Raw genomic sequence first — 24,470 nt, 5'->3', positions numbered from 1 at the left:
CACGTACACACACCCTGTGCAATGTGCACATTCAGGGATATGCACACAACTGCAAGATCAATTTTAAAAAATCCAACATCTTCCCTACCCCCAGCAAAATTAATTTGAAGGAAAATGGTGCAGCCACTGTGAAAAACAATAGGACAGTTTCTCAAAAACTTAGACACAGAATTACCATATAATCCCACAATTCCACATCTGGGCATATACCCAGAAGAATTGAAAGCAGGGACTCAAAGGGGTATTTGTACACTAGTGCGTATAGCAGCATAATTCACAATAGCCAAAAGGTAGAAACAACCCAAGTATCCACAGATGGATGAATGGATACACAAAACGTGGTGTGTACAGCCAACAGAATTAGCCTTAGAAAGGAATCAGATTCTGACACATGCTATATCATGGGTGAACAGACTAAACCACTATGCTAAGTGAAATAAGCCAGTTTTAGAACAAATATTGTCTGGTTCCACTTTTGTGAGGTACATATAATAGGTACATTCATAGAGATAGTAAGTAGAAGGGTAGTTTCCAGGGGCTGGGGGTGGGAGAGGAGAGGGGATAGTGTTTAATGGGAACGGAGTTTCAGCTTTGGAAGATGAAAACATTCTGGAGATGGATGATGGTGATGGTTACACGGCAATGTGAATATACTTACCACCGCTAAACCATTATACTTTAGAAAGGCTTAGATGACATTTTTATTGTATGTATATTTCACCACAATTTTTTTAAAAAGATTTGAAAACATAAAAGAAAAAAATCCCCTTCATATAACAACAGTACATGAGGTACCTCGGAACAGACCCAGTCAGAACTTCACAGGACTCTGGAGAAAACCGTAAGTCTTCACTGAGGAAATGAAGAGGTGGAAGTGTAGAGATGTACCATGTTCATGGAGGAAAAGAATCAATGTTGTAAAGAGGACACATCTTTCCAAATTAATCCAAAACATAATGCAATTCCAAACAAGACCCCAACAGCACTTTTCCTTGAACTTGCTCAGCTGATTCTAAAAATTCTATGGAAGAATGACTATAACGTAAGAATAGCATATATTCAGAAAAGTGCACAAATTAGAAATGTATAGCTCAATGCAGTTTTACAAAGTGAATCACCATTTCACCAACACTTGGATCAACAGACTGACTGTTGTCCCAGAAGACCTCTTTGTACCCTTCCTGTAGTCATTAACAACTTTGAGGTCTCTATCTTAATGAACTTTGCCCGGTTTTGAACTCCCTACACTTGGAACCATATCACATGTGCTTTTTGGTATCTGGTTTCTTTCACTCAACATGATTGTGCAATTCACCCATGTTGTTGCTTCAGTTGTCAATCATTTATCTTCATTTCTGTGTAATACCCAAATTACAACTATCTCACTATTTATCTATTCTACTGTTCACAGGCATGTGGATAGTTTCCAGCTTGGAGAGACTGCAAATAGCATTCTGGTACTTGTCTTTTGATGCACATTTATGCACAAACTTGCTGGGCATAATCCTAAGAGTGGAACCACTGAGTCATCAAGAAAAAGTTTTTAAAGAACAGAGGATGTTTGTGGGTGTAGTGAGAAAGAGACATTCTTACCCTACTGGACATCACTATAAATTATAAAGCTGCAGTAATTAAAAGGCACACATAGTAACACATCTCCAGCTCTACGCACGTGTACACACACACACACCCTATGCATGTACATACTCAGGGTTGTACACACACTGCAAGATCAATTTTTAAGAACCCAACAGCTTTCCTACCCTGCAGCAAAATTAACTTGAAGGAGCATGCACACGGTACTCATGCCCCCATCCACATCCACACACAGGCATGCTCTCCCACCCGACATACTCCACCAGTCAGCACAGACAACTCATGGCCGGACTTCCCAGACCAGATAACTGAGTGTCGCAGTCCCTTTCAAGTGGTATCAGAGCACAGGCCTGCAAGTATCCAGGAGACGGCTGATGGAGAAGAGGAAGAAGAGAGAGAGCCCCCCTGCCACCCGCCCACTGGCTTTAAAAAGAGAACAAAGTGAGCGGGATCAGAGGGTGCAAGGTGATGGCAGCGACGCTGAAGCCATTTATCACTGCCAGGTGTGTGAAGGGTCAGGCTGCAGGGCACGCTGGAAGTGCCAGCAGGGGTGCTTGAACCCCCAGATACAGCGAGAAATAACCTGTCCGTGGGCGAGGGACCAAGGAAGGGCTGCCAGGACCCTCTTCTTAACAAAATGACAATGTGCTTTCTCTTTTATCCAGGCCAGAGGGGGTGGGGGTGCAGGCAGGATAGAGGCAGCGACAGCTTAATAAAGAGCTGTCAGTCAAAGCTCTAAAAATACCCTCCCGCTGCCAGCAGGCTCACTCCTGCGCCCGCCCAGGCTTCCTGCCGCTTGAACGGTCCCTTGGTGACACACAAGGACAAATGTCTACCCAGAGAGGCCTGGCGTCAAGCAACACACACGATCCCTCTGTGGCTGGCATCTGTCTTTTCTCCCCTACCATGCCCCTCCAGGACCCTCAGACAGGCACACCCAGGGCCAGGAAGCGGGTCATGAGGGTCCCGGGGTCAAGGCTCTTCCACACCAGGCTTCTCCATCCTCTGGAAAGGCATAAATATCAGACACCTCTCCTCACAGGTGGCTCCCAACCCCTAAAAGAGCCAGGTTTCACAGGGGCGGGGGGTCCCAGAGATTCCGGTTTCAGGCAGGCTCCTGGTTTGGAACCAAAAACCATCTCGGCTTTCGTCGCTGAGATCCCGGTTTAGTGGGGAGGCCCAGCACTGTCATGGCAGAGATCCCAGCCTGTCCGGGGACGCGGCACCACTGCCGAGTCACTTCTAGTCTGACGGGAGGCTCGGCTCTTGCCTTGGGGAACTCCCTGTCTGATGAGGGAGGAACAACTTCCTAAAGACAGGTTCCCACACAGGGACAATAACAGACGTTTAGCCAAAATGGCCTTATGGTCCAGTGCCCCTCCAACTTTAATGCACGTCCAATTCACCGGGAATCTTTCCAAACAGACTCCCTTCTGCATATTCCAGGGTGGGCCTGAGGCTCTGCATTTCTAACAAGATGCCCAATGATGGCAGCGCTGGCTGCTGCCTGAGAGTGAGATGAGGTGCATGGAGGGTGTGGATAACTAAATCCTACCGGCTGTTCTTCTGACTGATAGAGATCTGAGCTGGGGCTACCTGGGAGGGCTCCGAGGAGCAAGTGCAGTGGAATCTGATGGGCAGAGGGAGAACTCTGGAGAATTGGCCTTAAGTCCAAATCTGGGCTCTGGCGTTTATCAATTGTGTGACTCTAAGCAAGTTTCTTGACCTCTCTGAAATTAGGACAACGGTGGCCATGCACACCTCACAGGATGGTGTGAGCAGATGGAGCACTAGCACAGGCTTGGCACACACCTGGCACAGGTAGGAGCTCAAGACACACCAGCCCACTGCTTTTATAATAAACTGTAACCATTGTGTCTACAAGTGGGAGGGCCAAGCCTCAGACAGAACCGGCAGGGGGCTGCTCCTAAAGGCAGGGCTGCAGAGAGGCCCTGGTGGATAACAAGCTGCTGCAGAGGGGTCAGGCAAGCCCTTGACTTCCCTGAGCATCAGTTTTCTCATCTGTAAAATGGGGATCATAGCCTGGCCTGTCTCTGCAGATGTAGTTAAAAATCAGGACATCCTACACGCACAGCAGCACTTGAGCACAGGGACTGGCACACAGTAGGCGCTCAATAAAGCGCTCTCCGGGATGGGAGTGGGGGACAGCGGTGCCAGGACCCCCGCGGGTCTGGGGGCCCAGCGGAGCGCAGGAAGCCAGCAGGCCCGCCCCAGCCCCCCACCCCCACCCCCACTCCCACCCCAACCCCGAGGCCGCCTTTGAGCCCTGCGCTGCGCTTTGAAGTCCCAGATGGGCCTGGAGGAAAGAAGATCCCCGCGCCCAGCCCCCAGCCCGCACCTGGATAAACACGCGCCGCCAGCCCCGCCGCCAGCCGCGGACCGACGGCCTGGCGGCAGGGACGGCCAGGCGGCCGGAGCGGCCCGGCAGCGGCTCACTTCAAAGCGCCAGCGGCCGCCAGCGGGAGGGGGCCCTAATCAGGCCCGGCTGCCGCCGCCTGGGCTCAGAGCCCTGCCCGGCCTGCCCGCGCCGCCCCCGCCATCTGCTCCGCGTTAGAGCGCTCACCGATGGGGGCAGGGGCGGCCGGGATTGAATGGCACAGGCGCAGGCTGACCGTCCGAATCGCGAGGCCAGGCCAGTCATCTCCCTCCCGGCTGATTCCATTACCTCACCGCTTCATTAGTTCATTCGTTAATTTCAGCAAATATGTACTGAATGCCCGGGTGCCAGGCACCCGTGCTAGGCAAGGGAAATACAGTTGGTTCATTCATTTAACCAGTATTTGTTGAACTCCTATATACTAACAGACCTTGGGGATACAATTCATTTATTCATTCATTCAATAAATTTTTTACATGCTGTCTGCAACTTCATCTCCCTCCAGCTCACTGCCCAGCCACCCCCAAACCACTCACAAGTTCCTCCTTGCTCTATGACCTCCATGCTTTATCATTTGTTCTCTTCGCCCGGAGTGCCCTCCTCTGCCCTAAACAAACTCCTACTCATGCTGCAAGAGCCTGGTTTGAAAGTTTCCTCCTCCATGAAGACTTCACCCCTCTGGAAGTCCCCAAGCCCACACAGTGCCTCTCACCTGCTGTATGGCCTTGAATGACAGTGATTCATTCCTTTGCAGGGTCTGTGTGCCCCGCCACAGACTGACAGCTCCCACCAGGACCCTACCAGTCACTGGCTATGTGGCTCTATAACTGCTCCATGCCTCCGTTTTCCCATCTAGAATCAAGAAAGGACAAACTTTGCGGGGTTGTGGGAAATAAGTGGGTTAAAAACAAGGTCAGGCTGTGTGAGGCAGAAGCGTGGCAAAAGGCATCAATGGTTTCCTGATCCTCTCTGCAGCCTTCTGGCTCCAGGAATCAAAACTTGGTTCATACACCTCCTCCAGGAAGCCCTCCTGACCTGAGAACAGGCTTCCTCTCCCTCTGTTGAGTTCCTGCCAGTCTAACACAACCTACTGACCACTGTCATCTAGTTGCTCCCGGCGGCTTGATGTCTTCCAGGCCTGTATCCTGGGTCCAGTGCTCCAGAGTGCAGAGAGCTAGCCCTATGTCTCTCTTCCTGCCCCCTGCAGTCCCTGGCAAGTTACTTAGCACACCCTGGATCCAGCAGACAAGGGTCCCTCTCAGGCTCTCTCAAGGTGGCGAGGAGCTTGGGCTGAGTAGGCTGCTCAGGTTCTGGGCTGTAGTCCCCAAGGGTGCAAGGAAGTGCCTGAGAGCAGGAGCTTCACCCACAGGAGGGGTAGGGAGACACAGACTGCCTTCCCATGTCAACCTGTGGGCTGCTGGGAGCCCAGGAGCTGAGGATAAACAGGTCTCTGGCTTTCAGAACCACTGAAGGCTCCTTGTAACCCTGGGGAGCCATAAAGAGACAGAAACAGGGATTGAGACAGAGATGCCTGTCCAGGAGACAAGCAGGCCAGAGCGGCCAGGGTTGCCAGGGAGTCTGAAAGGGGCTGGTTACCCAGAGACACCAGCTGGCAGACAGACAGACAGATAGACAGGAAAAGCTAGACTCCTGGGGTCGTAGCCTTCCCAGGCTCTCAGGTCCCCTCTCCCTTCCTCTCCATCCTCTGCTTCCTGCAGAGCTCATGGTCTCTGCCCCTGATGTGGCCTCTGGGTTTCTCTCAGTCCATTGGTCACCTGTGGGGCAGTGAGTCGGAACCTGGAAGATGAGGTACTTGGATAAGTCCCAAGCATGGAGCCTGCAGACAGTTAATGCGTGTGGCTGTTTGTGGGGGAGGGCAGTGACATTTGTTTCTAAGCCATAGGCTTGTGACAAAAGACCCGGGTTCAAGTCCTGACTCAGCCGCTCACTCCCTGGGGGAGATGGAGGGGTCCCCCGAGAGCATCAGCAGGGGGATCAGGGAAGGCAGTCGAGGCAGCCAGTTCACGTGGTGGGCCCTCAGAGCAGGGCATGTGGTTTCCAACTCTCTCCAAGCGCCTGCTGCATCCTCACTGCCCAGGGGAAAGCCTCGCTTTGGTGACTTGGTGCCCATCCTGGGCCTTCTCCTGCCTCATGGGCTTTCTGTGGGTGCAGCCATCTTGGGTCTATAGCCCAAAGACCAACCCCGAGGTGAGGATTCGGGCACACATGATGTGTTTTGGAAGTGCTCCTGGGGAGACTGGCGAGGGGATGGGAGAGGAACAGGGTGGGGAAGAGCAGGACCAAGAACACTGTGATCTCAGGCAACCCCACCCCCACCTCCGCCAAGAGGGCAGCTTCAAACTGATCCCACAGGGGCCTCTGCAGGGTGACTTTCACCTGGGAATTTTCCCAACTGGGGCCCGGGAGCTTTCATATACCTGTACTGGTGGAGCGTGTTAATTCCCAGGCACTTAGACTCTCTGCGGTGTGGACAACCCACTAGGAGTCCTCCAAAGGAGAGCCCCAGGGGCTCTGGTTCTTGATGGCATACCAAAGTGGGACTAGATGCTCAGAAGGGATCCAGAGGGTTGCCCACCAATACAAGACCTTCTTTGGTCCTGCCCCATGAATACTTCCTGCAAAAAAGCCTCTGAGGGCAACCTCTCAGGGTGGCAGGCAGGAAGAGCTGCCCAGATGCTCAGGGAAGACCTGGAAGTTCTGAGGGACTTCTGGCTCATCATCTGGGTGCCAGGTCCTGTTGCACAAGGGGCCTTGGTACATGTGGCCTGAAGGCCACATCAAGTCACCATCTGACCTAGCTACTGCCCCACTGAAAAAGTCTCCCTCTCAAAGGCAGAGTAGGCCAGGGTTCAAGAGCCCCAGAGTGTCACAAAATCTGGCACTTCATTTACCAGGGGTGTGTGTTTGGGCAAGTTATTTTACCTCTCTGAGCCTCAGCTTCCTCAGCAGTAGAACGGGGATAATTATAACAATTTAGGGCATTTACAGTGAGTCAGACATGATGCGAAGCTGGTCTTAGACTGCTGGGTTTCCCAGATCCTTATATCTCATTTTTCACAGTGAGGCCTGTACAACCTTACCAACCAACCACCTGTCTTGAATTCCATTCATGTCACCAGTATTTAAAAAAAAAGACACTACTCCCAACAATCCTGGGGCTAATAAACACATTCTTGATGTTGATTTTGATAACAGTATTTGAAGATGCAGATTCCTGATGGGGATAATTCATATATTACTTAACCACTCCTGTCAGGGACACCATGTCCAAATGCAAGGTTGTACACTGCACAACTCCAGGAAGTAACACACCAAACCACAATACGAATGGCACCCCCTGGAACTTTCCAAGTGCTCTCCTTGTTCAGCCTGCTTCCTGCAGCCTTGAACCCAAAGTGTGGATTCCCGATTTAGATCATTCTGGTGTTAACCTCCACCTCTACGATGTAGAGTCATTTTGTGTGCGCACATTCACGCCATGATTAAGAGGGAAGCACTTTTAAGGTAATCACACAAGCAATAAAGCAAGCACTCCCCCCCCATACCTGGGGGGCTTCCCTGATAGCTCAGTTGGTAAAGAATTCACCTGCACTGAGGAAGACCTGGATTTGATCCCTGGCTTGGGAAGATCCCCTGGAGGAGGGAAAGGCTACCCACTCCAGTATTCTGGCCTGAAGAATTCCATGGACTGCATAGTCCATGTGGTCGCAGAGTCAGACACGACTGAGTGACTTTCACTTCACTTCACTCACCCCACCAAACCTGGCACACACTAACTCAGTAAACCCGATTACTGTTTTGGTTTCTGCCCAAGCAACACCAACTAGAGAAAACTTTGGCTTTCAGTGTCCCAGCTCCGGCTTTGCAGACCCTCCTGGGAGACCCCAGCAGGCTAGGAATTCCCACCCTGGCCCCCACCGCTCCCACCCACCGAGCCTCCGCTCCCATTGAGAGGGCCCTTTAGAAGCCAGTCACTTCCCCTAGGGAGATAAAAGGTTAGATCGCGATGTCCCTTCTCTTCTCAGGGTTCAAAGCTACCGCCAGCCCCCACGTGGCCGGCTTGATTTGTTTCTTATCTTTAATTTTTTTTTTTTAATCGAGCAGATCCCCTCCGGTTACTTTTTCCACAGCATCTTACAGCATCTTTGGAGCGGGCAACAAAAGCATTCTTTTTGGAGCCAGCGGGGGGGCCAGGGCAGAGCCACTTCAAAGGGAATGCAAAGCGGCAGTGATGTCCTCGTCATTGTCCTCCCCTGCGTGTCTGCCCCCCATTGTCCTGAGGCCGCCCTGAATAGGCAGGCACAAAGGCCACCGTTCAAAGTGGGCACCACATGCTCCATCAGAAGGCCAGCCTTTGCCTCCGCTCCGCTCCCTTCATCTCACACACACAGGTTTCCAGCCCGGGGAGGGGAACTGGCCTTGAAGTGGGCTTTTTTTCTTCTCTCTCTCTCTCTCACTCTCTCTCTCTCTCTCCCTCTCTCTTCCTCTCTCCTCCTGAGCCAAAACTTACAATTGTATTTTGAGATAGCCCCCGATTGGCAGTCTTTCTCTCTTTCTACAGAACAAGGACAATTCACCACAGGCTGCAGATCAGCTGTAGGAGTGCTGGGGCTTTCTTGTGAGATGGGTGCCTCTGTGGGACCTGCTTTCCCCTCTGAGAGGGAGGGAGGAGGGCAAATCCCACTCCTGGCACCAGGGGGTCTGAGGCCTGCTGAGCTCAATGGAAATTTAGAAATAGATGTTCCAACCTCGATTTTCTGGAAGAGGAAACAGGGCCAAAGATGGGAAGAAACTTGTCTCTTTCTACAGTGGCTCAGATGGTAAAGAATCTGCCTCCAATGCAAGTGACCTGGGCTCAGTCTCCAAGTTGGGAAGATCCCCTGGAGAAGGGAATGGCTACCCACTCCAGTATTCTTGCCTGGAGAATCCCATGGACAGAGGAGCCTGGCGGGCTACAGTCACTCCATGGGGTTGCAAAGAGTCGGACTCAAAATGAGAAATTTTCACTTCACTTTTTACAAGAAGGAGAAAACAGGGGCTCAGAGAGGTTAAACGACTTGTTCAGAGTCACACAGCTGATTAGTGGCAGAGTTGGGATTTTGGTGGTGGGACATTGAACAACATTTGTCCTGCGATCCATGGTTCTCTTCACAGGCACGCTGTGTGGTGTGCAGTGTCTCAGGGTGGTGGCTGGAATCAGGTCCTTTGTGTTATAAGTCTGAGTGACTCGTTGCAAGAGCATGGATTCTAACCCGCCAGGCTCCTCTGTCCATAGGATTGCCCAGGCAAGGATACTGGAATGGGTTGCCATTTCCTCCTCCAAGGGAATCTTCCCTACCCAGGGATGGAACTAGGGGAGTTTCCTCCCAGGGGGGTAGGAGAAGGCAGGGAGGGGATTATGGATGACAGCAAGAGTAGTGGCCAAGCAGACCTGGCCTTGGGAGGAGGTTTGGGATCTATTCCAGAAAGATACATGAACCTGGGCAAAATGAAGGACGGGGAGGCCTGGCATGCTGCGGTCCATGGGGTCTCAAAGAGTCAGTCACAACGTGGCAATGGAAAGAACCAGTCCTATAGCAGAAATGGCACAGGGCTGAGAGGAAGTCTGCAGGCTGACCAGGGTGCTGGGCCAGCCTCTGTAGGCCTGGACACTGAGCCTAGCTCAGCTCACTCACTTGCTGTGTGACAAGGGGTGGGGGAAGCCCCCTCTGATGCTCAGCTCCCTTCACTTGTGGAATGAAGCAGGTGACTTATTTTTGGCAGGAGACTTGCTCCTGTGCTCCAGAAAGGTGGGGGTGAGGGTGGTAGAGGTCCTGCTCGGGAGACAGGGCTCCCCTCTGCAACCAGTACAGCCCCTCCCAGCTGGCACAGATAGGGCCCCCCCATTTAAGGCTGCCTTGGAACATGGTGAGGTGGCTTTTAAAAACCAAGTTCACATTTCCCTGGTGATCCAGTGATCGGGAATCTGGAGGGGACCTGGGTTCGATCCCTGGTCTGGGAAGATTCCACGTGCTGCAGGGCAACTAAGCCCGTGTGCCACAACTACTGAGACCACATGCCACACCCACTGGAGCCTGCGACCCCTAGAACCCATGCTCCCCAACGAGGGAAGCCGCCGCGATGAGGAGCCAGTGCACCGCAACTAGAGAAAGCCAGTGCGCGGCAGTGAAGACCCAGTGCAGCCAAAAGTAAATTAATTAATTAATTTTTAAAACCTAGCTCAAAAAACTGCCACAAACTTGACTGAACATGAAGGTGAGTATTATTTACTTAGTCATGTCTGACTCTTTGGAACCCCATGGACTGTAGCCTATCAGGCTCCTCGGTTCATGGAATTCTCTAGGCAAGAATACAAGAGTGGGTTGCCATGCCCTTCTCCAGAGGATCTTCCCGGGCCAGGGATTGAACTGGGGTCTCCTGCATTGCAGGCAGATTCTTAACCATCTGAGCCACAAAGTGCCAAAATTTGGTGAAGATGAACAAGAGGAGCTGTTGGGACAACAGACAGAAAAGACCTTTCAAGGAATTTGGAGTGACAGAGGTTTACCCCAGAGCTGGAAAGATCCCAGGGTGCAGACCCAAGCTTCAAGAACCTTCAGTGGGTTTAGCTGATACCTCTCTCCCTCTTTCTTGTGGATATGCGTGCGCGCACACACACACACACACACACACACAGCCTGAAGCAATCCCTAAGCTGCCCATCAGTCCAGAACCCACTTACATCCCACCTGCCTGTGGGTGGAACCCACAGAAAGAGCTTCTTTCAGAGATGGACAAGCCCATAGTTGGCATAAACCAGTCATTTCTCTGGAACTTTTACCAAGTTCTGCAGACCAAAAAAAGAATCAATAAAAATATTAAAAGCAGCTAATGTTTACTGAGCACTTCCCGTGTGCCTGGCATTATACTAGACAACATCTACCTACCATTTCACCCCCGTATCAACCCTAGGACATGCGGACAGCTATTGTGGCCATGTCCCAGATGAGGAAACAGTGATTACCATCAGTCTGCCTGGGTCTGGTCGCACCCGGGCAGGCTTACCCACTCTCTGGGCTCTAACTACTGCACATTATGCCATTTGGGCCTGGCCAGCTTCCTGAAGAGACAGGACACCGCTAATGAATGTAACAGATGCACAGAAAGAAATCAGCTTCCCTGCTGGCTCAGATGATAATCTGCCTGCAAGTCCAGAGACCTAGGTTCAATCCCTGGGTTGGAAAGATCCCCTGGAGAAGGGAATCGCAACCCACTCCAGTATTCTTGCCTGAAAAATCCTATGGACAAAGAAGCCTGACAGGCTGCAGTCCATGGGGTCAAAAAGAGTTTGACACGACTGAGCGACTAACACAGCAACAGAAAGAAATTGAGCTTTAAAATGAGCTTCTCTTACTTTTGCTCCACGGCCTCCAGACCATAGCTTCCCTGGTGGCTCAGCTGTAAAGAATCCACCTGCCAATTCAGGAGATGTGGGTTCGATCTCCTGATTATGGGGGTCAGTCCTGAAGGGAATTCTATCTCAGTGTTAAGACACACAACTCTGCTTAATCTCATTCCCCAAGACACACCGGCCTAATGAAATTTTCTCTTTCAACAAATTCACATGTTGAGGAAACAGCCGAGTGTAAACAGAGTTGTAGCATCTCGTGTTTAGACGCCACTGACTTTCAAATCAGCCTGCTTCTCCAGCCCGCCTGGCAGAAACGGAGTCAAAATGCAAATGTAGCATAAACGACTCTATAATAAATGCTCATTCAACATTTATTCTTTCTCAAATCATCTCTTAAAGCCCTTTCACGCTAATGTCTAGGAGATGTGACATTAGAAAAATTGCTTTGACATGCTAAGGGGCTCCAAGATTAACAAAAAAAGAAAGGACAAGATAAAGCTTTCGGAAGACCTATTTCAGAGGAATTATTCCTGCCTTTGAAAGTGTTCCAAGGTTGCTGCACATTTCAGCTTGTTGGCATACATGTAAATGAAGTGCTACAAAAGTCCTCGGCTAAATTCCACTTGAATGAAAGCTCCCCGCCGCCGGCGCAGCAACAGGGAGGGCAGCCAGGCTTCAGGATGAACTCTGAAGGCAGCTGGAGTGGGCTTTCTTCTCCTGAGGGCAGAACGAAGGCAGGCTCCAGCCCAAGCCGTGGATAAAAATGCCAGGGTGCAGCACAGTTGGTATGGCCAGTTCCTGACTGCCACATTGAGGAAGCAATATCTGCATCTTTTGTCAACCAAATAACCCAACTCGCCAGCCCTGCCTCTCGCTTGTGTCCCTTGAGCAAGTTCTCTGACCCATCTGGGCCACTCTCAATCGGAGATAACAAGAGAACCCACTTAGCGAGGAGGCCGTGACATAACTCACCCAGAGTGCTCTGTGAAGTGGCTGACACTTAGTAAACGCTCAAGAAATCGTTTGTGGTTGATGTCTTTACTCTGACTTGCTCCCCTAAAGCCCTGCTGAAGTACAGGCTGGAGGCAGGAGAAAGAAAAGAGCCAGGGAGAAGAAGTAGGCATGTCACCGATGACATCACCAAGACCCAGAGAGGCTCAGTGACTGTTCCAGGGTCCCCCAGAGCGATGGGGTCACAGCCAAGACTGCCATATGGTGCGTCTGGCTGCCCCTCCCCCCACGCCCAGCCCAGGCTCCTCCTGCCCTAGCAGCCCTCGCACCTGGTGAATTTCATCTCGTAGAGTCACGGAGTCTCCTCTGCAGTTCCCTCAAGGTATGGCCTTTGACTTAAGGGCCCATCTGACGTTTCTGGACATCATAGTTCAGAGTGAGCTGGATGTGCTGCAGTCCTCATTCTTTTGCCTGCGTTGGGTCTCAGTTGTGGCTGTGTTGCTTCATGCTGATGTTTCGATGCGGTGCACGGACTCTCTGGTGGACTCTCTAATTTTGGCCCTCAGGTTTAGTTGCTCCACGGCATGCGGGATCTTAGTTCTGTGACCTGGGATCGAACTCACATCCCTACCTTGCAAGGCGGGTTCTCAACCACTGGACTGCCAGGGAAGTCTCACGAAGATCACTCTTAATTACTAGGGTGTCTTAGAGTTTCCTGGAGTGGAAGGGAGAGAATTTTCTCTGAGCATCTGCTTTAGGCTGAATGGTGTCCCCACAAATTTGTATGTTGAAGTCTTATAACCCCCAGGACCCCAGAATGTGCCTGTCTTTGGAGACAGGGCCTTTAAAGAGGTGATTAAGTGAAAAAACGAGGTAATTAGGTGGGCCCTAATCCATATTACAGTGTTCTCATCAGTTCAGTTCAGTTCAGTTCAGTCACTCAGTCATGTCCGACTCTTTGCAACCCCATGAATTGCAGCACGCCAGGCTTCCCTGTCTATCACCAACTCCTAGAGTTTACTCAAACTCATGTCCATCGAGTCGGTGATGCCATCCAGCCATCTCATCCTCTGTCGTCCCCTACTTCTCCTGCCCTCAATCCCTCCCAACATCAGGGTCTTCTCCAATGAGTCAACTCTTCGCATGAGGTGGCCAAAGTATTGGAGTTTCAGCCTCAGCATCAGTCCTTCCAATGAACACCCAGGACTGATCTCCTTTAGAATGAACTGGTTGGATCTCCTTTCAGTCCAAGTGACTCTCAAGAGTCTTCTCCAACACCACAGTTCAAAGGCATCCATTCTTCTGTGCTCAGCTTTCTTCACAGTCCAACTCTCACATCCATACATGACCACTGGAAAAACCATAGCCTTAACTAGACGGACCTTTGTTGGCAAAGTAATGTCTCTGCTTTTGAATATGCTATCTAGGTTGGTCATAACTTTCCTTCCAAGGAGTAAGTGTCTTTTAATTTCATGGCTGCAATCACCATCTGCAGTGATTTTGGAGCCCAAAATATGTTCTCATAAGAGGGGGATATTTGGACACAAACAGATGGAAGACTTGTGAAGACGTAGGAAAGGCAGCCATCTGCAAGCCAAGGAGAGAAGCCTCGGAAGAAACCAGCCCTGCTGATCTCAGACTTCCAGGCTCCAGAACTCTGAAAGATGAAGTTCTGCTGTTTAAGCATCCCGTCCATGGTCCTTTGTTATGGCAGCCCCAGTGGACTTGTACAGCATGTTTGAAACACATTGTATCTTTAAAGATGGCAACAGCCAAGCGACATTGACACCACTCTCATTTAAATATTTCTACATTATTCCGGGTAGACAAACCACTCTAATCATCCTAAAATGTCAGTGGCTTATCACCAAAAAATATTTATTTCCTACTCACCAGGTAGCCCATGGAACCATCTGTGGGTGGCGTCCCCTCCGGGCAGCACTCCTCCCCTGGTGTGCTCCCTGGGAGGAGCCAGGTCTCTTCTGTCTTTAGTGGCAGATAGAAAAATATAAGGTAGGATCGTGCCTGGGAGGCTTTAGGAAGGAGCTTGTGGTGGGGGCATCACCTCTGCCACACACATTTGCTGGAGCTCAGTCCCATGGGTGCTCCTAACCACCCAGGAGGCAGGGAAGCGTAGGTGAGCTGAGTCCCCCAGGAACCATTTAGAATAGCTAGCAAGTCTGCTATGGCAAAACAGATTTAGAGAGATTAAGTGACCTGTCAGAAGAAGCAGAGCAAGTTGGCTATGGAGTGAGCCCAGGACCTGTTGATTGGAGACCTCGTGACCTTCACCACCATCATCGTCATATCCTCAGCAACCACGACAGCCTTTTGCTGAGCACGTACTATGTCGGATGCTGTTCTGGGCACTGAGACTCAGAGCTGTGTAAGACTCAAGCATGCTGTCTCTTTGGGGAAGCGAGCTACATGCCAGGAAAGAAAACACCAACCAGACCCACCCCTGGTTAGGACAGAGTGGGCACTATAGATGGCCAAGCTCCCAGAAGCCTCTGATCCGTGCAGGAGGACTTTAGAGGATGGAGAAGATAAGGTTGGCCATTCCAGAGAGGGAAAGTGGTATAGGAGGGCAGAAGTCCCAGGGTCCCCCTTTGAAGAGGCTTTGTGGGGTGAGTATGAGGCTGGCAAGATGGGAGATGCCAGGTAGCCAGGGCCTCGAAGTTCAGGGCTAAGTTGCATGGAGCAGTGGAGAACTTTGGGGCAGGTGTGTAGAAGATGCTGTCGCCTCCCTTCCTGTAACTCTGGGTCTGTCCAACTGCCAGCACCCACATCTCTTTGCCTGAAGGTTTTTTTCTAGTCGCCAGAGCCCCACACGTCCACTCCACCCACAGGAGAAAAATACCACCCCAGAACAAGCTCTCAAGCTCTGTCAAAGGGGAGTTGGTGTATCAATATCCCAGCTGCCTCATACAAGGAGAGGCAGGGTAACCCAGAGGCAAGTTCTACACTGGCTCCCACAGCACCCGAGCAGGGTACACCCCAGCTGTCCTCAGAGGTAGCAAGCTTGAGAACCACACTACGTGGTCACCTTCCCTTTCTCATCTCGCTATCTCTTTGCTGTTGTTCCCTGGACTCATCTTCCAGATAAACATTTTTTTAATTTCTTTTTAATTGGAGGGTAATTACTTTACAATATTATGTTGGTTTCTGCCATATATCAACATGAATCAGCCATAGGTATATACCAGGTAAACTCTGGGCAGCCAAACTTACAGAGGTATCACATGATTCTCTCAGAACCACAGTAGAAATTGCCAGCAGGTATCCTGTGGCTTAGACAGTAAAGAATCTGCCTACAATAAAGGAGACCCAGGTTCGATCCCTGGGTTGGAAAGATCCCCTGTAGAAGGGAATGGCTACCCACTCCAGTATTCTTGCCTGGAGAATTCCATGGACAGGGGAGCCTAGAGGGCTATAGTCCATGGGGTTGCAAAGAATCGGACACAACTGAGTGACTAGCACTACCCAGCAGGTGACAATCTACCAACCTCATCCCTCATCACAGGAGCCCAATGTGGCTGCAGATGTGTGATGAGGGGAGGGGACCCTGGGGCTTTTTAAATACTAAGACGACAAGCGTTTTATTGATGCATAGGCACTTTACAATGAACCCAAGAGATCCTGCCTTCTCTGGGATGATGGGATGCCTGTACAAACTCCCAGGGGGTTCCCACTTCAAAAAAAAAAAAAAAGCAAGCTCTCTCTTTTATTTACCCCAACCTGTGGATCAGCACCTGCCCAAGTCACCCCTCCCCAATCCTAAATAGGTAGTGCACACAGGTACGCCTGACCAGCACTGGCCAGCCACTCCAAAAGACAGTCACAGTGTCAAAGGGACCCTGGGGCCTGCCCAGCCGCCTGCCAGTCTGCTCAGAGCTACCTGCGCCCAGCTTTCCCAGAGAAAGTCACCCTGACTTAGCAACGCTGGGGGGCATCCAGCCTGAACCTGTCATCTATCCAGTAGCTTCTAGAGGCCCAGGAATCAACCAAGTCCATAGCCTTCTCTCCTCCCCCTCTGGATCCCGGGAGCACCTTGAGGCTCATCTCCCCTCTCCCACAAGACTTTCCAGAGATTCAAGTGTGTGCCAGCACACACTTCACGTGCAAAGTCTTAGATCCATCAAGAGTCCCACCTGGGAAAGACCCCTCGAGCCAACCCCACAAGTGCACCCCAGACGAGCTTTCGTTATCCCTGGCTCTCAGTCACCTTGAGCTGGCCCAGCCTAAGACAGTCACTCTCCCCGGACGGAGCCAGCTCTCCTCTGGGCTTGGGGTGGGTGGTGACATCAAAAAGGGTCAGAGGCTCCCTCTTGGGACAGGTGGCTATGGGCTGGGTCAGGGGGACCATAAGCAGGTATAGTTTCCAGGGGTCTGCCTCCCCCATCCCCACATAGATACTGTGACATCCAAAACAGATAAAAAATTGTCAAAAGCGCATAGAATCAGCTACTAAACTGTGGAAACCATGCCACAGTTTTGTTTTACAGTGCGAAAATTGCAAATGGCTTATCAAGAGGGGAAATAACATTTTTTTACTTTAAAAAAAATTAGCTATGTGCCCAGGAGTGGTTGGATGGATTCCCTAGTGTCCCAGGATTAGGCGATACGACAGAGCTGTCTTGCCTTGGGAGTGAGAGTGAATGGGTCATGTTAATGGCTCATTAAAACCCCTATCCTGTAATTTGTTTTCATTCTGTTACATCTGTTGTCTTAGGCAGGGCTTCCCAGAAGCAGACCCTAAGACTGGGATTTGAAACACAGAGTTCATCTGGGAGGGGATTCCAGGAAGCAGCAGGGAGGGTGTGAGGATGGGAGACAGAGAAGGGGAGGAAGCCGATAGGGGTTGTAATGAGCAGATCATCTCTACAGCAGCCGGGGCTCACTCCCCCTGGGGACTTCAGAGAGATCACCCCAGGCACCCCGTCAGAGGGGTGAGAAACCCAGTCACTGGCTGTACTCTGATCCCAGCGATGCTGACTGCCCTGCACTTCCATGGGGTAAACCCCGGCATCCATAGGAAGCATCCAGAAAGGGTCACAGAGGCCACAGGTGGGCCTGAACAGGAACAGTGTGGGGGGATTCCGAGCCAAGCTCAGCCACACCCATCACCCTGTGGTGACAAGCTCGCCACTGGCTCCCCCAGCCCTGTCTCTGCTGCCGGCATCCCCAACACATTGAACGTGGGGCCAAACTTCTTACTACTAATCTGTGAAAACTGAGGCCGCCCTATGGAATAAAAGCTATATTCCGCAGTTAGGCTTGGTGGGAGTGGGTAGGAATGGGACAAAGAATTCTGCACTGAGTCAGAAGCAACCTAAGAGATGAGAATCAGACCAAACCAGGCGGGCCCCTCAGGCAGGCCAAGAGAAAGTAAATATCTACCTGCTCTTGTTTAGCAGAGAAGCCACTCTGTGTCAGTCACCTTCAGCCACTCTCTCCTTGGCCATTCCTCTAAGCAATTCCGCTCTGGCCCCAAACTTGCACCTCTGTTCAGCCAAACAAAATCCTAAAGTTAAGAGGACTATCCACCTTAGAATGCAATTTGGGGACCATCACTTGTGACTCACGTGGGCATCTCAGGACCTATACTCTAACCCTCAACTGCCTTATCAAAGAATTTCTTCCAGCCATATTCAGTACACTCCCAGATGTTGAGGCCTCCCAAATACAACTTTTCCCAGCTTGCTTCATTCCTAGTGACTCCCCTCCCCACCCCCTGCTATGTACGCAAGCCCTGTTAGGAATCATCCAGTCTTCCTCACTTTATAATATAGGAAACAGAGACCCAGAGAGGTTAAGTAACTTGTCTAAGGCCACACAGCTTGTTAGAGGCAGGCCAAGCCTCCCAACTCTCCTCTCAGTACTTCTATCGAAGAATCCATTCACTGCCTTACATCTGGCTGAGTATAGCCAGTGCATCCCTCATCAGAGCATTCATCATCCAGGACCTCAGAGCCAGTTGTTGGGAGCTCTGGTGAAGGAGAGCAAAACTGGGTATCTGATTCTGAGGCTGGGGCCCACAGGGCCAAGCCTGAGCACTTCTGCCCATCACACCACCAACCCCACTAATACATATTTTATGGAACTGTTCTCCCTTCCTTGCAAACGATGTCATTAATCTGCTCCCTGGCTGTGTGGAATAACATCCCTCAAGAACAGACCGCTTTCTGAATATTTTATCATTTCTCATTCCTTCTCCCCAAACTAATATATATTTACACAGTCTACCTCCTGCAGGAGAACTATATTGTTTTCTCTCAGTGCCCAAGAACTTAGACACAGAATCGTGCATAAGTAGAAAAATATATGCCTTGCTCTTGATGTTGAAAGCGAGAACCAATCATTTATCAAGCTGTGAGGGAAGCTGAGAGGAAGATTTGCATATGGTAGAGAGGAAAAAAAAAAAGGAGTAAAACCAACCCCACCCCGCAGAGGGACCAAATGAAAAGGGGGCGGGCATCTTTTCTCTAACAGGGAACCTCAGAGTCTCTCTGCCATCCTTCCCACATCCGGCAAATCTCAGCGGTGGGGAGAGCAAAGAGCTATTTTGTCAGCAAGGTCAAAAACTTCCTACTTGGTGATCCAAACCGAAGAAACCAAACTTCTTGCAAAGTTTTTATGGTGCCATTTTTATCAGCATGGAATATTTATTATAAGAAGGATTTGAACATTCATGTGGCCCTTCTGTTTCCTTGTTTACAATTCCCTTTTGATTAAAAAAAATGGTTAGTGAGATGGAAAGGTAAAGACGGTGACTCCCATTTACAAATGAGGGCAGACAGACCTGCGCACCCTGGTGTGCAGGTAAAAGGGTTAAGGGAAAAAAGAAAAGTTATTTAACACTTTGTTCCAAAGGCTCTCTTAAAGATAAAATTTTGTATAGGAAAATGTCTTGCTGGGGTAGTTTGTGTGCAAAGGTGGGACCTTGGCATGCATGCCCAGAAGACAATGATGAATTCAGTTGTTCTGCACAAGGGTTTAGAAGGGATTAGAGGTAAGCTGGAGAAAAAGTGGGGCTGATGGCAGAAGTCCAGATAGAGTGAAAAACTTCCGTAGGAGCCATAGCTAAGGGGCTTTTCCAGAGAAGGATAATTAATATTGATTGTAACTTGTCAATTTCTGTAATTCACCATTCCTCCTCCTGAAACTGCCAACCCTCCAAGTTGTCTATGCAAAGGAGTGACCTGCGAGTGGCTTTGGGGGGGACATGGGGAAAGAGTTAGGGTCCACTTTGGGGCTATTACAAGGCCAAGTAAAGAAACAGTCATGGGGGAGAGAGGCAAGTGAGGGGAGAGGTCAGAGAGCAGGGAGTCAGGACCAGAAGTGACAGCACGTGCGGACACCTAGGGATTTGCAGGAGTCTCGGGAGGGCGTGGTGGCCCACCCACCCCACTCTCAGCTCCAAGATGTGAACACAGGATGGGAGTCTATGTTCTGTCCATCTTATAAGTGGGGTGCCCTCTGCTGACATGTGGGTTACATGAAAATGAATAAAGCAGAGTCTTGGCTTGAAAGAGCTTACAGAGTACAGTTTACAAACAGTGGCAGGGCTTCCCTGATGGCTCTGTGGTAAAGAACCCACCTGCTAAAGCAGGAGACCTGTGTTCGATCCCTGGTACCTTGGACTGCAAGGAGATCCAACCAGTCCATCCTAAAGGAAATCAGTCCAGAATGTTCATTGGAAGGCCTGATGTTGAAGCTGAAACTCCAATACTTTGGCCACCTGATGCGAAGAGCTGACTCATTTGGAAAGACCTTGATGCTGGGAAAGATTGAAGGCAGGAGCAGAAGGGGATGACAGAGGATGAGATGGTTGGATGGCATCACCGACTCAATGGACATGAGTGTGAGTAGACTCTGGGAGTTGGTGATGGACAGGGAGGCCTGGTGTGCTGCAGTCCATGGGGTCGCAAAGAGTCGGCCACGACTGAGTGGACTGAACTGAACTGAACTGAACAGGGAAGACTCCAGGTGCAACGGGGCAACTAAGACCGTGTGTTACAACTACCAAGCCTGTGCTCTAGAGCCCAGGGAACCACAGCTACTGAAGCTCGAGCACCCTAGAGCCCGTGTTCCACAACAAGAGAATGAGAAGCCTGAGCACCACATCAATCCCTGCTTGCTGCAACTAGACAAAAGCCCTTGCATCAACAAAGACCCAACACAGTCAATGAATAAACAAAGTTATTTTTAAAGCAAAACAGAGGCGTGTGCCAGGGCAGGCCATATCATCCACACACATGAGGGGACTTGGCCAAGGACTCCAGGCTGATTGGAAGCAGGATGAGGATGGACACTGCCCCCGGACCCCCGAAGAACTTCTGCCCCTACCAGCCTCCCTCCCATCCAGTGGAGGGGGCCTAGATCCAATCTTTGCCCTTGAAATTCTTTTGTATATAAAGGCTTTATGAATTGTTATGATCTTAATATTTTTTTTTTGTTATTCTGAATATTCGTTGGAGGGACTGATGCTGAGGCTGAAGCTCTAATACTTTGGCCACCTGGTGGGAAGAGCTGACTCACTGGAAAAGACCCTGATGCTGGAAAGATTGAGGGCAGGAGGAGAAGGGGACGACAGAGGATGAGATGGTTGGATGGTATCACCAACTCAATGGACATAAGTCCATTCAGCAAGCTCCAGGAGATGGTGAAGAACAGGGAAGCCTGGCATGCTGTAGTCTGTGGGGTTGCAAAGAGTTGGACATAACTGAACAACTGGACAACAATGACCTCAAAGTGGTCCTGGCCTCCTCTGACCTGCCGTCTTCTCTTCTGTGGCCCTCCTCCTGGCAGCTCTCTCCCAGCACTGGTCTAAGCCACATAGTGGGGTCCTCCTAGTTTGACTCTGGATTTATGGAAGCAGACAACAGCCACAGACCCACCACCAAACAGATGCATGAGCAGCACTGCCCAGAGGCAAGTTGTCCTCATTATTATGGACGATCGCAAAAACCGTCAGAACAGGCGCCCTTTGCTAAGCATTTATTCTGCACCAGGCTGTCGGTGTCCTCACCTCATCCTCGTGTGGCTTAGTCACTAAGTTGTGTCTACCTCTCTGCAACCCCATGGACTATATCCCACCAGGCTCCTCTGTCCATGGGATTTCCCAGGCAAGAATATTGGTTGCCAGTGTTCCAACCTCCAGTGGGTGCCATTTCTTCCTCCAGGGGATCTTCCTGACTCAGGGATAGAACTTGAATCTCCTGAGTCTCCTGCTTGGCAGGCAGACTCTTTACTACTGAGATACCTCATAGTGAGAATTAAATTACTGATGCTGGGTACCATCATTATTCTCATCTTATAAATAAAGAAATGGAAGCTCAGAGAGGTTAACCAGCTGTCCAAGGTCCCTTAACAGGCCAGAGCTGGGATTTATACCCCAATGATCCGACTAGAGATCTCTCACACTCCTCAACAGACTGAGCTATAAACACAATACACATGGGTGGGGCTCACTTGGTCTGAAGTCTTGTCCCTCTACCAGGGACAGAGCCTCTGTCGCCTCCGAAGGGCTCCAGATGGAATGGTTTGTGGGATGTGGGATCTTGTTCCCAGACCAGGGATTGAACCCCTGGCCCCCTGCATTGGGAACACGCAGTCTGAGCTGCTGGACCACCAGGGAAGTCTCTTGGAAGGACATATGGGGTGAAAGGAGTGGGTCCCAAAAGTTTGGCTGAATCACTGGCTGGATTGGCTTCTGACTTTCCCAAGGCTGAAGTCAGCATGAAGAAGCTGGTGTGTGAAGGAGGAGGAGGGGAAGAAAGAGGAGGAGGAAGAAGCAGGAAGATCCGATGAGGAGCGCCACCCCCAACCCCCAGATGGGGACCGGCTTCACGCACCATCTGAGCTATCCCGGCGAGGAGGCCGAGGGAGCCCAGGAGGTCTATGATGTCTGGGGGTTTCATGGCCGCTTAGGTGGACTGAAAGAGAAAATAATTTCGTTCCGCCCGCTTATCCCCTAACCTTATAAACTCGGGATTAGCAGATCAAAGGCACAGCTGAGGGACAACAGTGGCTTCAGAGAATAGTTAGGGCTCCATCCTTCATGATCAAATGAACTTCAGTCATTGATAAATAAACGACATTGTGAATTCCTCTAATTGGGCGTGTGGGTGATGCCTGAGCCACCCCCGCCGGCCCTCCAGGCAGAGTTAATGAGCTAGAGAGGACCTGTAGGGGAGGCAGACGGTGGCCACAAGAAGGGGTTCCAGGGAGCACCCGAGATGCAGTCAGAGGTCCCATGTCTGCCTTCCTCAACAAGCCTGAGAGTTTAAGGACTTACGCTTTGGAGCCAGGAGAGACAGGTTCAAACCCCCAGCACAGCCGCCAGTGAGTTAGGTGATCTGGGAGCACTGGCGTGAGAGAGTCCAGTGACCTGTCTGTACCTCCATTTCCTCAGCTGTAAGATATGGAAATGATCCACTTCACAACCACCCAATACTAAGGGAGGTGCCACTCAACCCAGAGTCCACATCCCTGAGCAGGGTGGGGGACCAGCCCTGGAGGGTGTCTGCAGCAAGCAGGGATCGGGGTAGGGAGTTAAAACCCCACGTCAGAGCTAAAGCCAGATTCCCTGCTGCCTGGCTCAGACACTTCATTACTCTGTGCCCCTGCTTCCTTGTCTATAAATGGCTAAAGTGGAGTGACTGCATGTTAGTTGCTGGTGACATTTGATGACTGCTAACACAGCTTTCATGCTGTTTCCTCAGCGATGCTGATGACCTTGTGCCCATTGATCCCAGATCCCAGTGGGTGCTCAGTTCCTTCGGTCGCATCTGACTCTTTGCAGCCCCGTGGACTGTAGCCGGCCAGGCTCCTCTGTCCATGGGATTCTAACACTGGAGTGGGTGGCCATGCCCACCTCCAGAGTATCTTCCCAACCCAGGTATCGAACCCACATGCCTTGCGTCTCCTGCATTGGCAGGCAGGTTCTCTACCACTAGCACCACCTGAGAAACCCAGATCCTAGCCCTTCTCCATATGACAGGAACTATGTCTCCTTTGCCATAGAGCTTCTGGGTTGGTTTGGCCAATGGGAGGCCCTGCAGAGAGTGAGAGGAGGCAAAAGTCAAGGTCTCTCTCCTCTCATCTCCCCTCCCGTCCCTGTATGCCCTGTGGTATCTCCAACAGAGACTGTGCTGGGCCTCTGATCCCATCCCCACCAGAATGTCCCCACCCAGATTCTAGCTTGGCCCCAGCTCCCAGCCCCTGGGAACACCACCTCCTCTCTCTGCTTCTGGCCCTGGGGTGGCAGCAACTTCCTGCCCCTGCGAGGCTCCTGGCTTTATTGTCTTTCTCTGTTTGGCTTTTCAGCTCTTACATCTCTTGTATAATCATCTTCTCCTATTGAATTCTTTTTCATTAAAAGACCTGGAGAGGCTTCTGACTGGTGCGGACCTTGGTCATTCGTGTGGAGATAATTCAGAGCTGCTCTTAGTCAGGCCCTAAACATGAGACATTTCTTGTGTGTGTGTGTGTGTGTGTGTGTGTGTGTGTGTGTGTGTAGCAGGCTATTTTAATTAAGGAGGAGCCAAGTCTTACTTAGCCCCAAGTATCAGTGACATTAAAGACGTAAACACTATACAATTATATTTATAGACATTATTTATGATAATGTTTCCTATATTCCTCAAGGAGCTGTTTGTCTTCTGAAAACCTATTACTAATTAGAAGTTGAGTCCCCAGCTACTCACCTTTCCATGAATCTTCTGCTAAAAACCCTGACTTCTTGCTGTATTTAGTAAAACAGTTTCTTAATATACCAAGCGATTCTTAAATGTCATTTGAGTCATAGTGATTGTTTGATAGTTACTTGAATAGAGAATCTGTGGCCTCAGCCAAGACCTATTGAATCATCTATAATGATGGGGCCCAAGAAACTGTACCTACAATTACATCTCCAGTGTTTTTCAGAAGCATTCAGGTTGCAGACTCAGTTGCTCAAGCCTCTAGTTTTTTTTCTTTAATTGGAAGATAATTGCTTGCTTCTTGGAAAGAAAGCTCTGACTAAACCTAGACAGAGTATTAAGAAGCAAAGACATCACTTTGCTGACAAAGGTCCATAGAGTCATAGCTATGGTTTTTCCAGTAGTATGG

Source organism: Bison bison, unplaced genomic scaffold, assembly GCF_000754665.1.
Source record: "Bison bison bison isolate TAMUID 2011002044 unplaced genomic scaffold, Bison_UMD1.0 scf7180017853731, whole genome shotgun sequence".
In the NCBI taxonomy this organism is placed as follows: domain Eukaryota; kingdom Metazoa; phylum Chordata; class Mammalia; order Artiodactyla; family Bovidae; genus Bison; species Bison bison.
The sequence above is the reverse complement of the archived record's forward strand: the minus strand, read 5'-3'. Positions refer to the sequence as shown.